At 34.1% G+C, this 13,346-nt stretch overlaps 1 protein-coding gene across 1 annotated transcript in view; it reads left to right on the forward strand.

Annotated features, from left to right (window-relative positions):
* Nucleotides 1-4,261: 4,261 nt before the first annotated feature.
* LOC119837330 (protein kinase C and casein kinase substrate in neurons protein 1) overlaps nucleotides 4,262-13,346 on the forward strand; it is a 91,010-nt gene continuing 81,925 nt past the window's right edge. The window contains exons 1-2 of the mRNA XM_038362867.1: nucleotides 4,262-4,420; nucleotides 12,072-12,160. The gene's annotated coding sequence lies outside the window, so the exon portion shown is untranslated. The remainder of the gene's footprint in view (nucleotides 4,421-12,071; nucleotides 12,161-13,346) is intronic.

Consider the following 13,346-nt stretch of genomic DNA (forward strand, 5'->3'; position numbering starts at 1 on the left):
ATATATCTTAATAAACATTATGATACTTATTATGATTATTTCAGTGTTATTATATTACTATAGATGCAATTGTACTCTTTAATATATATATACTCATTTATATAAAAAAAAACTAATGTAATTGTTTTTTTTTTCTATTAGAAGGGAGGTGTAGTGTATAGGTGCATAACCCATGTAATCCATGTTAATTATTTCATCATCTATAATGTACACGTGTAACCCCATTATCCAAATTATATTTAAGCAATGTTTAATATGAATAAACGTTCAGTCTTAATTATGATTTCGGTGTTTTAATTCGTCTCCTAATACACTCCGTACAAGAGTTTCCAACAATAAAATGAATTACTTAAAAAAAAAAATAGCATGTTTTAGCATTTAATACTACTATACTTTCATAGGCATATTACTCAGATGACCTAAATTTAATTGGAATGTGTAGATAAGTTTTGTTTAATTTAAATAAATATCTATTATCTAAGACATTTTAATACATATTCTAGATAAGTATGTTACTACCTACTTATCTTAAAATTGATATTATTGAAATAATCATTGATACTCTTATCTTTAAGCTATTAATCAATAATTGATTTTTGATAACTGTTCTTAGAATGAATTAAATGTGATATCTTAAACAATCGGATTATATATCCACATAAAATATATCACTACATAATATAAAATATAGGCGCATTCTCTGTCCCTGTCCCTGTTTTTTTTAATAGATAGTGATTCAAGAGGAAGATTTATATTATGTATAATAATATCTATTAAACTATCTCTCTGAATTAAAATGTGCAAAGCCGTGGGCAACAGATATGGCCATTATTTCTGTAGAATGCATTTAAATGTTATGAAGGCATTAGATTATTTTACATCTTTAGAAAACCCATAAATATTGGAATATTTAATTTCATCAAACTTATGCATTAAAATATCAAATGTCAAAAAGAAATCTATAAATATTGGGTTCCTGTTCCTAAACATTTATTGGATTTTACCATTTATAAGCATTAACTAGTTGTTAATTTTTATTTTGTGAGTTACTTATTTTAATATAGTTGTTTAGTTAAAGGCTGTAGTAATAAGTTACAAGTTAGAATGATTGAAGATGCCTGATATCTCTACAACATGACTGTTAAGAAATGGGCCCTTGGTCAGATATTATGTCTTATTTAAAACTGGTTATATGCTTAATAAGTAACAACTAGTTTTCACATGATAAGCTGGATGAATATCATTTTAATGTTATCGAATGAGTGGTGAATGTCCATTTAGGTATTTATAGTTACAAGTTACATATTATTGTTGTATTATAAAATGTGAAGTTTAAAAACACCTGACCCCTGATATTTGACAAAGTGTAACATATATATATTATTAGTTAAAGTCTTTCTTTTGATAACAATCATGTGGAGAGGGAGGGAAAAAAATAAACCCGACATTTAGTTGCGGCCGCCATTTTTGACCACCACGAGGCAACTGACGTTAAATGAAAACAAGACCGCATCGAAATAGATCCATCCGTTTCAGAGCCACGATGCCACAGACATACATACAAACAGGAAAATACCAGTTATTTATTACATCACGAATTTTTCTAAATATTACGTAACCACGCTCAATCTGAAACGCTAGAATCTCTTAAAAGTATATATCTATATGAAAATGGATCAGTTTGAGCGTCCAAATAATTGAACATTGCAATCAATAGGAAGGGCGCGGGCGGCCTTGCCTCGCTGACCGGAACACTTGGGTACCATAGATGCAGTTATGTGCCGCGAAAGGGCCTGCACCTTGACCAAGGGATAAAATGCTGTATATAAACTCTATACTTGTACTGATTTATTTATTTAACAATTTAATGTACCGCACCAAATTACTAACTAAATAACTACTGGTTCGATTTGAAAAATCCTTTCAGTGTTAGATAGCCCATTTATTGAGGAAGGTTATAATCTATATGTGTACCACGGGCGAAGCCGGGGCGGACCGCTAGTATAAAATATAGGTTTGTATGTAACACCTGGACTCGCGATAGAATAATATCCTTCACAGTTATGTAAACGTTTACGCATTACTAAAATGAACGGTTACGCAAATCTTGATTGAATCGTAAATCGCAATGCTGTTATTAAATTCTAAAATACTATTTTGCAATGCATTAATACATACGGTATACATATTGTGATTGATTCATTGCTATATATATTTAATGTATAACTTATTTATTTTATAATTAGCGGTCCACCCCGGTTTCGCCCGTGGTACATATATAGCCTGTAGCCTTCCTCACAAACTCTTCAGCTTTATAATATTACTAGCTGCGCCCCGCGGTTTCACTCGCGTAAGTCCGTATCCCGTAGGAATATCGGGATAAAAAATAGATGTTGGCCGATTCTCAGACCTACCCAATATGCTTACCAAATTTCAGAGGAATTGGTCAAGCCGTTTCGGAGGAGTATGGCAACGAAAACTGTGACACGAGAATTTTATATATATAGATTATAGTGTAGATTACGCATTTTCATATAATGTAATACGTTAGTACCACCTCCTGCAAGTTTAATGCTATGAAAACTTGGCTGACTTGGCTGAAATTTGGACGGAGAGGTAATTATTACAAAGTAAAAATACAGTCAAATGCCGGTTGTTTCTCAGTTGTCTTTGAAGTACGTTGCAAGCATCGAAATACTTAAATATTTTTAAAAGATTTGATGTGTATAAACACCACTATATTGTCTATTTTTTTCAGTGGTCTCTTAACAAAACAATGGTCTTTTATAACTCTGGTAATTTATAACAATGCCACTTGTTACATTAGCGTTGGATTAATCAGCTCTGCATGGAACAATCCAGGCGCTTAGACAATAATCATTAAGTTAATTCGTCTTCGAGACGCATTTAATTACTGTTTTATCGCCGGAGGGTAACAGTTATGCGAGTCCAGTGTGCTTTGGCGCGTCTGGCGAAATCTTGTGTCTTCGTTAAATATTCTGATTACATACAAAAGTTTTTATTTGGTACTAAGGTTGTATGGAGCAGGAAGAAATATCTGTTAGGTTAGGAATCTGAAACTGTTATTAATGTTTTTTTTTATATATCGCAAATTTTTATAGCACGGTCTTGGAAGTGCTGGAGTTTTTATAGTATTTATTTCTTGACTACAAGATAACAAATTTCTGGTTACTTTTAATTTCGTTGCAAATCGAGCTTCTAAGATCTTCTATAAGACATCTTTCTCGGGACATAATCTAACATCCTGGCGTATCCGTGCCGTTCCTCACTGTATTTTCCTTCGCCATTTCGTGCAATTGTGATGTGAAAAATATGCAGATAATTTAAATAAAAGCAATTAATTTGTTGCGCTCTTGACCTGACTCGAACCCCCGACTTCCCACTGAAGTCCGACGTTCTAACCGCTGAACCACGGTGTATACTATGTTCCCCTCTATAATAATCATACTTTTGCTCGACTATTTAATAAATCAGAGTGATTAAATGACCAGGAAATGATTGGTGGGAACAGCATTGCAACAAATTTAATAGAATGTTTTTATGTATAAGCAAGTTATCAAAGTCACTGTTATAATAGCAGTACACAACAGAAATTGGTGTCATAATCTTTAAATAACTTTTACGTAATATGCACTTGTAGTGATAACCGATAAAGCATGTTTTATTGGCAATCTATGAAATAATTACTTATTCACTGGCCATTATAAGGTGGTCTGGTTATAAGCATATTATGTAGGTAATAATTAGTTTATGATGCGATAACTTTCAATTTCTAACAATAGGTATCTCAATTTCAGGATCACAACTTTGTATAGCGCAACATAGGATAGTCTTCATCTCGAAAAAACTGTCGCTTTTTTCTTGGACTATGCGGGCGAAGCCGCGGGCGGAAAGTTAGTTACATAAATTCAAATGATAAAGGATACGGCGTTTTGCAACATCAGAAATCAGTATCGTGTAATTACATTTTGTATTGCATTTTAAACGGTTTTTTCGTACACATACACGATGTATTGGGCAACGAGACCGATAGCGAATCAGTTTCTCCCAATTAACTCCAAACATGCCTACACCACGTCCGGTCGTCGATGACCCCGCTGATTTCTACAAGTTCAGGAAAGGAGTCGAATACCTTCCGGTTAGTTTTAGGAGTAGTAGGAGGAAGCGCGCATCGTCGGAGTTTCGCAAGCCAGTTTATATCCGGATGTGTTGTAATTTTAACCGGGATGATTCGCCGGCTCGCTGCTGGGCTTTGTTCAGTTTCGCCGCAGTTTTGATTGTGTTGTTGACGCGTCCAGTGATAACGGGTTTCGGTTTGTCGCCGGTCTTATGCGTGCTGTGTTTCTATAGTTATTCGCCCGTTTAAGTAACTAATTGGGTGTAATTGGCTGGTTGAAAGGTATGTTTCTTTTTCTAGTAAATTGTTTACGCTTAAACGTCTTTTGCGGGTGTATTAATTAAACTTTTTCAAACTGGCATTTTATTTAGATGTAACCGGTCGGTTTGTAGAAGTTATTTGTGTGTTCACTTACCTTACTTGAACACTATAATTTATTAGTTAATTTAATCGAATAGCCCGTTTAACTTAGAGTTAAATATCAATTTAGCATAAATTTGAATGTTAAGTACTTATTGATTAAATTTAAAGCGTAAAACAGACCAATAAAAGTTTCGGCACTCGTCTACAATACCGACAATTATTACAACATACGTGAATCCAAAACAAATAAGCAGTTAATGCAATTGTACTCACAATTCTGCAGTAAATGTAAAACAATGGCTTACAACGCAGTCAGTCACGCTAAGATTTAGCAGAAAAATAAGGCCGATTAGTCACCGGTGGATTGAGGTCGGTGGAGCGCTTACTTAGCGACATGCGAACGATAGGAGAACGTCATAATTCAATAATTGCATTGCGTATAATTATGCGCTATACGGAATAACCTTTAAGGAGCAAGAAGATGTATCATTATTATAGTAATTACGATGTTACTGCGCATGCAGTTATGTTTCTTTGATTGTATGAAATAATTGCTACATCCGTATTCCGTAAATTTATGAAATCGCGAATGTTGTATTATCTTTTTTATTACGTTTAATAAGTACTACATGACGTGTAACACGTATCCTCAATCCGGTCTTATGGCATCCCTGATACAGTCGTTACAATATGAGGAATATCGTAAGCTGAGTGCAGTTTTAAGACAAACGATGGCAATCGATTCAATCGAATTAGTAAGCGCTTTATTCGCTTTATTCGTAACTCATCATCAGTCTCCTAACAAGTGTGGTATGCGAGGCGATCACGTTTTGTGGAACTGGTTTGTGACTTCAATATGCGCGTAAACAGTGATTATACTTATACAATGATGGTCATGGAATGATGAATGGTTCTGACTATTGGACTGAAATTGTATGAGGTGAGCTGTTATGTTGCACAATTCACTTGTACACGGTCACCCTTCTACGTTTGGATGGAGAATGTTAGGTATGGTAATGTTTGATAATTCACTTCTTATTTAGTCGACGGTACCTAGAGTATAGAATAACTAGAACTAATAGGTATTTATCATTTATAAACCTGTAGTTGATTTTTTTCATAATCTTGTCTGATCGGTGATTTCGTTAAAATTTTAATGTTATCTGCTCCATGTTTAACAAATAAATAATTAAACTTTGACCTTGACAGTGCACGTGTCACGAGTCGGGTTGCGGTGCTCGTGGTAAACCTCTAAAATTACTTGCAATAAATCTTCCACTAATTGAAATATTGTCATGATTGTTGTATTGATGTTAAATGTTGTCTTTAAAGTTGGATCTTCTTCCAGTCTTATTATAGTATACCAATGTAATTTCTAGGATTGAATCTGAGATCTAACTCGGCGTACCTATACCTATAGCTAGAAAATAAAATCGGCAATGCAAGAAAAATTGGTCACCCATAGACAGATAAACAGACATACCGACGTAAGGACAGCGAAGTCTTAGTACTTATTTAATAGTAGTTTTTTAGTATCTCGTTTTATTCTTTGGGCATGGAACCCTAACAAACCGTTGGATAACATTGTCTGAATTGAGATAGTGTTCAAGATATAATCGTACAATTCACGAGCAATGAATGGCGAATTGTTTGTCATAGAGCCGAGTGTTGTCTCTGTGACCTACATAAAATTCTCGATAGTTGTAATTGACTGCAGATTTTCTAGTATTATCTGATTATTGAATGTTCAACGAGATATAAGAGATAGTCATAATATTGGAGTGTGAAGCCAGCCTATGAGCGTAATTTATGTCTTATAAGGCCATCGATTATATTCCATAATTAGTACATAAAGTGCAAATAAATGCCAAGAATTCAAATAATCCTTTAATTAAAAGTCTACTTGGATTGTGAAACAGACTGTAAATCCTATAAATTAATGTTATATTACTGTGCTCATTATTTAATAAAGGGCTTATTTTGCCGGCGGTCGAGTAGCAGTAAAACTCTCCTCGCTCTTTTGCTTTTCAGTCCCCGATTTATAAATGTTCATTGCCTTAAATAGGCCACTTTTAACTCTTGTTTTCTGGCATTCCCTTGTCCATTATTTTCGTTAAATTCAACGGCATTTTTTCTCACAATTATTTCATGTTCTCAGCACATTGTGGAAATTCATTTTTAAAGTAACCTGAGCTCGCAGTCGAGGGTAGAATATCGCTGAATCAACAAATCGCTGGTAGTCAATAAATTATAATCTATAGGTAGGTAGGTACCTGATGTATCGAATTACACCTCTCGGGTCGAAGTTTTACATATATTTGGATCAGATTTGTTTCTGATAATTTATGTTTTTATAGGATTTCGATATAAGAAACAGATTTATTTATTTAAAGTGTAATTTTTGATGCGGGTTAGCAGCAGTAAAGTGGTTACTGTAACTTGTTTTTCGTGTCTATATATGGGTATATAAAGCATTAAAGCTGATTCTCGTTTCGTATTTTATCGTATCCTTCTTCTATCAATCTCCATAGCAACAAACAAAGAGTTAAATACACAAGTGTTTTCCAACCGGTTATTACTTTGAAATATAAGTTTACAATTAGCATATAGGTAGTTAAATAGTTTTGATTGGGTGTAGCGAAATATATTAGCATATTCGCTTTAAGCGACATCACAAAAAATCTCCGAACTAAATTAAATTGACGATAATGACACCTTAACGAGCGTTTAATGTGAGCTTCTGTAAAAAATATACAACGAACATATGTCGTGTGTACGGCGATTTATATTTGAGCTGGCTTAACGGCATCTCGGGTATGACGGAATCGTCATGTATATTTTTCACAACCTGTTCCGACAATCTGAGTTCCTAGTACACGATTTACATTGTCCACCTAACATTGCAAAGGTTTCACTTGGAGTAAGTAGCATTACATCGGTAATTACACCTATTGACCACATTTTAGTACAAGAGGTGTGGAGTAGAAAGGGAAAGTATGAAAGTGTTGTTAGGATACGAGTTTATTCATTGTAAATTAAAACATTTCTTCAGAAATGTAGGAATATATTTTGGACACCTTTAAGGATTGCAATTTCAACTAAAGAACAATCATCTAACATCAAATAAAATAGTTCATCGACAATAGTTCAAAACTCTTCGTCTCCAAAGGCTTTCACCTTTCACAGTAGGTAGGTAGGTAGTATTACTCCTGTTTAAATGCCATAGAACAATGTTCACATCGCCACAGAATCACGTCTATAATTTTCCTAATTCACCATTCAGTTGTCTGGTCGCGGCACTAACAGGAGATAGTTGTAACAGCGAAATAACATGTTTGTTGAGTTCAACCGCAATGCCATTAAAATAACTCGGGCCCACGCACATTATCATCACCGAAAATCGTACGAAATTACACCTTAGCGTTACACACGTAAGGTTGGCATTGCAACAATGAAGTTGTTACGAGCTTTTTCTATTAAGCTTCACCATAACGGGTCGCAATTTATCGTCGGATTTATTGACAGATTTATCTGTTATTGTATGACGCGCATTGATTGCGCGACCTTGACCATCCTTGGACAAATGTGACATTAATTCAATCGGACGTGAATGGCATGCCTACGAGACGTATTCAATGTTAATCGTCTGGTCTTTATAGGGCTTGTTTTATATCGCATTTTGTGTTTTCTTTCTCATCTCGTTAGGTATAAGAAAATATTGGTACTATTAAGTCACTTATAGTTAGTAATGTCAAACTGTTTAATAGACTTCAATTACATTTATGACGCATATCGCAGCTGCCAGTAACTTATTTATGTACAGGATATTGCCTGAATAATAAATTTTCAGAAGTTTAATATAAATCTCTTTCGATGAAGTATGTATATTGTAGATAGTTTAAGTACCCCACAATCACAATGTTATTACATAGTTAATTACCACCGGGGCCAGTATTACCTAGTAAATTATAAGGAAAAACAATGATAACTGTTTTTAAACATCAACAAATTTATATATAGAAATTGGTGGAGGATATAACAGCTGTTTAATTCGTTCCTTTTCATCATATCCTTAAACATATTTTATCGACATTTTTGTCGGAAACAGTTTATTAGTCTAAAGGATAATTATTGATTTTTAATTTCTAGTGAACGATTGCACAAATAGCTGTATTCGACAGTTTAATTGTGCGTTTTGTTAATTATTTTATCGATAATTTACTCTTGGTGTTAAATTTCAATTCCTGCGATTCTAAATCCAGTTTTGTAGTAATAAATCTTGGAAATGTAAAAGTTTTAATTGCTACGAAAACCTAGTTTATTGATTAGTTTAATAGGCTAGGTCGTTTGTTAAAGCCTAACGCTATTAATTAAGTTGGTAGATAGTTTGATAGCGATGACTTTGCGGTGATGTGATTAGAAATATTTTACAAATGACGTCAGAAGTGGTTTGAATATCAAAATAAATTATGCTCGACATTATACATGACACCATCTAGTTCCAAATAAAGCTATGAGTATTTTAACCTATTATATAAAATTATACGTAAATATCCTTGGAGACGATGCAGCATCTAACGTACGAGACTTGATTGATTACTAATAAGGTGAAACTCAAACGAGAGATACGCGCACTTTGCATACGAATCGGATACCGGTTTTACTTCTCTGTATGGTAATTAATTCAAATGTTTAACGAAAGTTTTACTATAATTTATTTATGTTGCTCATTGTTCAAGACTTTCATTGTTTGCATTTCACTTATTCGGTTTGTCACGAATTGATATTTCGAGTTAATTAAAGAAAATTCATTATCGTCATCATTATTATTATTATACATTTAGGTAAGCTTTTCGTTATTTAGGGTTCAAACACACCAATAGATAGCGATTCAGAAATACTACAAAATAAACCCCTAATTTAAAGGTTTAAAAACCCCGATTTTAGTTTTTCCGAACTGATAAAAAAAAACTACTTAGCATTTTGAACAATACCAAAATGAATAGTGTTTGTATAAATAGAACAGTAAGTATAACAGACATATAAAAATATTCGATTTTACCTTGAACAGGTATGAAGCCTGCGGTCAGACCGCTAACTGCGGTCAAATGCCTTTGCTATTATCGATCGGGATTCAAGACCGTACACTTGCAATATTGCAAAAGTCGCATGTTGTATACAGGAAGCATTTTAAGAAATTTGCAGTTGTATAATTTTAATGGGTTTATTTAAGACTATTACCTACTACAAAGTCCACAAATAAAGTGTCAAAGTTTTTATGTCTGTATATATTTTCTATGCATTTTAACCCTCGCGTAGTATAAAACCGGGATATCAGCACAATATATGCAACGAAATATTGTGGTAAAAATATTTGCACAGGTAAAATCACCTATTACATATAATCCAGTACGTACTTGTCCGATCTCCCTTATATCGATTTGTTTACATCATTACCATAACAAAATGTAGGTAGATTGCTTTCTAAATAGCCAAGCGAGTCGGATGGATCGCATGTCTCCCCGCAATTACGATCTCGCGGCATGGCAATGGGGGTCCGTTGCGTTCGGTCGATGGTTTTTACGTAAGAGAGTAAGGTGGTACAGGTTTCTTTGATATTGTGACGCGGAGTGGCCTCCGTTTCTTGATGATGAGTAGAAAATAAACTTATTGCGACTTCTTATTTTTACATCACTTGCACATATTCAATTCACAACAGGATATACCAAGCTTCTAGAAAACTCCATTTGAATATAGAAATATAATCTTAATTATAAGAATTTTATGGAAACGTCTAGAAGAAAAGTAGGAAAGATTTTTAACCTTCACCTGTACCCCCTTCACCTGTTTGTATGTAACTGACCCCCTTAGGATCGATTTTGAACCACTTAAAACGAACAGAATTAATGCAAATATTGTACACCTATCAGGGTTCGGTGATAATGCAATAATTTCATGAGTAACATTATACGTTTTCAAGTTTGAACGTAGTGTTAGAATTGTTCTAGAAACTGATGAAGGAAATCTGACCTTAAATAAATCATTCGAGTTCGAGAACGACTCATACGAGCCTATTGAGAAATTTCTGTGTAGGAACTTACACCTGAACGTATGTTTATTTTTCTTTGTGATCCATGTATTTAATTTTACGCTGCTTCACATGTTCACATCACATTCCTTTCAATTAGCCAAAAACAGAAGTCGGACCATCTTAATATTATTAAGTTAATATTTACCTTCGGAAAAATAACAATTGTAGGAACTATTCAAAATATGGTTCTTATGGATACTTTAATCATAAAATATCATATTTAGTTCACACAACCATACTGTCTATAAAATAAATTGTTTAAATGTTTGTTCATTCGCATATACAATATACTCTTCCCACGAGATGGTTAACATAATTTATTCTACTATTTCACGAATTATATAAAAGGTACATGCCCACAACACGGGTACGACAAGCACTCAATCAAAACAAAAGTTTCCGTATGGGACATCTGCCATGTCCCCGTAAAGCCGGTCGCATTAATCTCCATACCCTATAGGAATTTAAACGGTATTCCGTAGCGATACGGGTGTTATTCGCGTGTGCTCATTACGCTAGGGTGTCTGATGAGGGATGACCAAGGTCGCCCATTGTACGGATCCGGTAGCTAAGCGCAAAGCTGCAGCTATGTAGGTATAATCGTCGTAATTACCCCACGATGTGATACCTGCGGGTGTTTAACATACCACCTCGTAGCCAGCATGTGCCGGAATGTGCATTCGTATCATGATAATGAAGAAATAAAGGCTCGATCCTGTTTTTTAACTCGATTTTTATGGTCTTCCAGAAAGTTCCGGATGTTTTGTGGGTATAATCTACAGATGTGATTGATATCGTTGGATAATTATTTCTCTATAGCGGGAAAAGTAGACTTCGGTAATGCCGTCCTGCCTAATGGTTGTTGCAATGCTTGGAGGGGGAGAATATGATGATAACGTCGATTAAAACTGATTTGTTAATACAAGGCTTAATTGTATAATCAACAAAATTGTTCATCGGCTTAATTAGTTTAATGGGCCGCGGTCATAATATAATTTGGGGCCAACCGCGTTGTTCGCTTGTTGGGTTCTATGAATAAAAATAGTGTTTTGTTATAATTTTAATATTTGTTTAATAATTAATTGCTTACAAATATAATATCTTCGAATTGAGTGTAAGTCTTACGTTATTATAGCATGTTTTTTCTTAATTCGATATTAATTATCGAGGTAGTTCTTCTGTATTCGTTCAATTAAACAATGTTATAATATTGATCAGTATTTACTACAATTATTTCTAGAGCGACGTTTCTAACGATATATTGGATGTGCTAACATTTTCGTGTATTTAGTATCTAGGTAGAGACTTATTTATTAATTGATTCAACGTGAATGTGATGTTTTATGCACCCGCAATTTTTTTTCAAATTCCAAATGAAATGTTCTGTTCCCTAGAATCATTTTATGTATTTAGAATGAACGATAAATAAATAAATAATTGGTGACGATCTGTTACAAATTTACCCCACTCTGTCCACAGATTGTGTCGCATTCGCAACGTGCATAGATGAGACGCCGGTAGGCATCGACACCAGGCGAGCGACGCCACGCTGCGTGAAATTTATACTTGTGAGTAATGTTCTATGATTTAACGAATACCTATATTTTTTATTGCGTTACCTTTAGTAAATATAATAGGTACACAGGTCACTTCTTTTGTTTTAATAGATCTAAGTAGGTCGTAGAAGATGGGTAAATATTGTAATAGAGGTTATATAATGTACAAATTAATAGATAATCATTAAGGGTGTAAAACCGTTCTAATTATAAATAAATCAAAATGATTAGTGCCATCCAATACAATATCTATAAAAGTATTTGTAATTAATTTTATTATAGAAACTTTTAAGATGCTCCTACAGCGTCTTTATACTTTCAAAATAACGCTGATTTTATCATATTGACCCAACCCAGCATTGCTAACTCAAAAGTCGTATCTATATAGATATAGATACGATTACACTTTTAAACTGAAAGCTTTAAGAAATTCGTTCCGTGTAATTCGGAGAATTCAATAAATCAATTTAACTGAGACTTTAGTCCAACTGTCACCAAATGAACTGTCACCAAACAGTTATATAGTTAGTTGTGTTAAACGTTATGTGCTAAATATGTGGCAGGACGATGTCAATTTGTTACGTATACAATATAGGTATTCTATACATTATTGTAAATAAAGAAGGCATTAAATCCAATTTATCAAAAAACATCCCATAACGATTAAACGGATAAGGAGAGAGAATAGACGTTTTACTAACCATTTTAATTAACCATAGTTTGAAAATTTATTAAATACTTGCATATCTGAGGAATTGTTCAACATTTTACCAGCCGCACAGTTCCAACATCGGACCACCCGCCGTAAAAACCAATTCCATCCGCACCACCTGGATGGTTGGCGGTCCACCACCTTACGCTTCACCCGCAACTTCTTTCCGCGTACGGTGAAGCTTTGGAACGATTTACCAGCTACGGTGTTCCCGAACAATTACGACATTGGGGCCTTCAAGAAAAGAGCGTATATGCTATGCGTATAGCTAGTGTTGCAAGTGTTTATGGGCGGTGGTGACCACTTAATATCAGGTGGCCCATCTGCTCCTTTGCTTGCTCTGCCATAAAAAAAAAATCCGAGTAATAATCGGTTGAGTTGGAGAAGACTTCATTGAGAACATAAATCATGACACTGGATTTTGTAATATTCATCAAATATTACAAAATAAGATTACGCATTATTTGTAATAAATGATACTGTCAT

This window comes from Zerene cesonia, chromosome 27 (genome assembly GCF_012273895.1).
Source record: "Zerene cesonia ecotype Mississippi chromosome 27, Zerene_cesonia_1.1, whole genome shotgun sequence".
Taxonomy (NCBI): domain Eukaryota; kingdom Metazoa; phylum Arthropoda; class Insecta; order Lepidoptera; family Pieridae; genus Zerene; species Zerene cesonia.